This window comes from Mesocricetus auratus, unplaced genomic scaffold, assembly GCF_017639785.1.
Source record: "Mesocricetus auratus isolate SY011 unplaced genomic scaffold, BCM_Maur_2.0 Super-Scaffold_6730, whole genome shotgun sequence".
Lineage (NCBI taxonomy): Eukaryota > Metazoa > Chordata > Mammalia > Rodentia > Cricetidae > Mesocricetus > Mesocricetus auratus.
The window spans coordinates 29,552,395-29,556,423 of record NW_024429184.1 but is presented as its reverse complement, the minus strand read 5'-3'; the positions used below and the strand labels follow the sequence as shown (position 1 = coordinate 29,556,423).

The window sequence follows — 4,029 nt, the reverse complement described above, 5'->3', positions numbered from 1 at the left end:
ATTATCATTGATTGTAAAGTACTCAATTTTAAATTCTTTCCATGATGTCATTTGAAAACAAAGTCACTTTAAGTTTAATATGAGCTGTGTATTGCTCAGAGTTAGAATTCTTGGTACTAATGTGAAAAACAAAACAAAACAAACAAAAACCCATTTCCTCTTCACAAAATGTGATATGTCCTCATACTAGAAAGTATATGGTTTTACTTTCCATTTATAGATCTACAACTCAGAAGGTATTGGTTTTTACAAATATAGCATAAGAGCCAAACTTTATTTTCCCCACATGAATAGTTAGCACAAAATAATTTAATGAAAAGATCATCTTTGTCCCCTTGGATTGTGTTCTTGCCTATGTCATAAATCAGGTGACAGTAATATGAGCATTACTGAGTTTCTAATTTTATTTCATTTCACCAAATGTTTTGAGTCCAGTTCTTACTATAATTAGTGTAAAAAATATAGTTCAGTTCTAACTTCTATGGTACAAAAGAATGATTATAATCAACACATATTATGGACTTAAAACTATTGAAATAGTAGGTCTGATGCTGTTCTCTCTAAATACACACACACACACACACACAAAACAAAGGAATTCTGGGAAACTTTGGAAGGGATCAGTATGTCTATGACCTTGGTGCTTATCATTTCCAGTGAATATATGTTTATTGGTAAACTGGTTAAAATGTAGGAAATAAATGTCTAGTTTCTCATATTAATAGTACTGTTAATAAAACTTTACCATAGATGTTGGATTTCAACACATGATTATATAAGTTTCCCAATTCTAGACTGTTTTCAGATTTAATACTTTGTGTTACAATTTTTTTCTAATCTATTTCATTGTTGTAAATATATTTCAAGGCTCTGGTTTAATTTGTATCACTTCTTTAGAACATAATTGATTCATTTAAAATAATTACTCTTCTAACCATAGAACACAGGGTAACCCTGAATATTTGGGCACTTCTGTTTCTAGTCTCCATTATTTGGTCTCTAACACCCTTCTATTTCAGAATCTTGGAACACACTGAGGCGGAACCCACCGCTGCTCCAAATATTCAGTTATATCAATTTAGTCCATACTCCTCAATGCCTCTGCTTGTAACTCTGACTGCAGGTAATTGTCCTATGTGCAGGCTGTCTGGTATCTTAGTTTTTTTGTCAAGTCAAACCAACAAATACTTCAGGAATGACTCAGACCCTCAGCTATCATCTATAGAGACTCTCATTGTTGGAATCCTGTTCCCTTTAGGCCTTATGCTTACAAAACAGTTTGGCAACTTCAATGATAATGTAATTGGCCCAGGTTTGCTAAGTGTTTTGGAGTACAGTGAACTATTCCATCTTACCTACATTTGAAACTGAAGATTTGTATTTTGTTTAAGCCAACAACCAGAGGTTCTAGAAAGTTCTGATTACCTTTATAAAGTTCCTGGGATTCTGGTTTGAATAAGTTTTGCTTCCTATAAAAGTCAAGACATTTGTTTCTTATCTCTGGTTTGCCTTGTCTTTTATAATGTATTTAATTTGGAAACATAATTTCAAAGGATCAGGGTTTATTAAAGTCCTTGAGTTTCTGGTTCTAGACAGGGCAAATTTATCACAAGTTCTTCAGCAGATTACAATAAAAAGAATCTCTTGATACCTCAGCCCACAGAGAAAGACAGCTCCACATAGATAGCCTCTGCCCAAACTTCTCTCTTCCTGAATATAGGACTGGCAGTCCATAATGATTTGTGTCTAGTGTCTCAAAAAAAGATATTTTATGTAATTCCCTTAACATTCATGGTTTTCCAAAGAAGAAAGTCTGATCATATTACATAGTGAATGTTTAAAAAAAAAACATAAAATCAGTAGCCAGGCGTTGGTGGCACACGCCTTTAATCCCAGCACTTGTGAGTTCGAGGCCAGCCTGGTCTAGAAGAGCTAGTTCCAGGACAGCCTCCAAAAGCCTCGGAGAAACCCTGCCTCAAAAATCAAAAAAAAAAAACCATAAAATCAGAAAAACAGTGAATTTTGTTCACAGTAAGGAAGAAGTGACTTGTTTTTTGGAGTAGGTAGACCAACAACAATTACTTTGATTGGCAGTACTTTACCTGTTTGTGCTATTGATTCTGTTTTCACACTTTGGCTACACTGTCAATGATTTACTTTGGAAGTTTAGGTATTTGGAATGAAGTGTTCACTTGAAAGATAGTGTCACACATACATCGAACAAAGGGCTAACCTCTATCTTAATTGTTGAAGGCCCAGTTAGAGTTCTAATTTACGACCTCTCAGCCAGCTTAAAGAAGAGTTTGAATATTTCAGCCTTGCACATGTTTTGCATCTATGAAACACTCATCAGACATTATAAAGAGTAGACTTTGGGGAAACAGCAGTATTCTCCCTTATGTTGATAATACCTCACTCCACATGATGGAGTTCTGTATTTTATTGTTAATCATGAATAGGCTATGTGACTGTATACATACCAGAACAAAAAAAAAACCCAATGCCCAATCTCAACATTTGTAATTACTCTAACTTTGTAGGTGTCACTGTGCCTTCTCACAGAGTTTGTACATCTTTCTTACATGGTCTGCCCACCCTTGGCATCAGGCTAATCTCTTTCAGCTATCCAAGAGGTAAGTGCTAACTTGGCATTTACATTTAAAACATCAAAAATGTCCTGCAGGTACCTTTGTATTAATCATCATCTGCTGCACAGCAATTTACAACAAAGGTTAGCAGCTTAAAACAATAGGCATTTACTGTCTCATTTTCTAGGCTTAGGAATGCAGGCCTGGCTTAGCCAGTCTTTTATTTGAGGCTCTTGGGCAGACTGTAATCCATGTGTCATCTGGGATATAGTCATCTCAGAACTAAGAAAAGCTTGCCTTCCAACCTCACATAGCCTCTCACCAGCTTAGTTCTTTGTTGCCTGTTGGAATGGGGACAGGTTAGAGGCTTCTGGAAGTTGGTCATACAAGTGCCTCTCCAGATTTCCAGATTACTTCATGGGAGTTTGCAAGTTGGTAACACAGCAGGGAGATGCTGCTCCAGAGAAGAAGCTACAGTCTTTTGAAACTAACCAGGGAAGCAAGATCTCAACACTCATATAGGGCTCTCTTTCTTAGGAACAGATTTCCAGGTCCAGCCTACATTCAAAGAGAATGGATTTCGCAACAGTGACTGGAATGCAGACAAACTGGCATAAGAAAAGGAGAAGTAACACAAAGAAATCCATGTACAACTGGAAAGGAAGTTTGATGAAACTGTGAGCAGTGTGTCTGATCAGTCTCTCTGATGCTCATCACTCATCTGACTACCACCCAACCCGAGAAAAATAGAGCCAGGTGTGTCACTCTTTTGACCACTTCTCAACCCCAGAAACAAAGAGCCAGGTGTGGTGGCTCACATTTGTCACCTTGCTACTCAGAAGACTGTAGCAGGAAGATTGACTTTAGATTGATTCCACCCTGGGATAGAATTCAGTCATTGGTGGGACTGAATTATACAGTGAAACTATTTCTCAGAACTTTCACAGAAATAAAGGAACAAAAGAAGGAAGGGAAGGAGAGAGAGAGGGAGGAGGGAGGGAAGCAGGGAGGCAGGGAGGGAGGAAGGCAGGCCAACAGAGCAGAACCCAAACTCACCATATTCTGATTTCTTTTACTAACTCACAAATTTGCTGCTGTCACATGTGTAGCCAGGGTTTTTAACTCGTAACATGTTTATGATTGCTTATCTGTGGTTTCCCCTTCTGCGTAATATGTTCTTTTCTTGACAAAAGAGGTTTGCTTGTTCGTTTGATTGGTTGATTCATTATAGAAAAGAGAAAAAGAAGTGGAGAGAAAATTATTTCCCTCTTCACTATGTAAAAAGTGAACATTGACGTACAAGATTAAAAGGCATATTTCAGGAAATCTTCCTTAAAGAAAATTCCTTACTGCCCCCCAAGCCTCTAAATCCTGCAGCAAAAAGACTCAAAACCTGAGTAAAGGCACTTGCCACCTCCAAGCCTGATCTGGAATTTAATTC

At 37.3% G+C, this 4,029-nt stretch overlaps 1 long non-coding RNA gene across 1 annotated transcript; it reads left to right on the top strand.

Moving 5' to 3' along the window:
* The first annotated feature begins 1,056 nt into the window (after window positions 1–1,056).
* On the top strand, window positions 1,057–3,639 carry LOC121138947. The gene is made up of 3 exons (XR_005875810.1): window positions 1,057–1,123; window positions 2,541–2,633; window positions 3,126–3,639. It is a non-coding gene; the product is annotated as an uncharacterized LOC121138947 (long non-coding RNA).
* The last annotated feature ends 390 nt before the right edge of the window (window positions 3,640–4,029 follow it).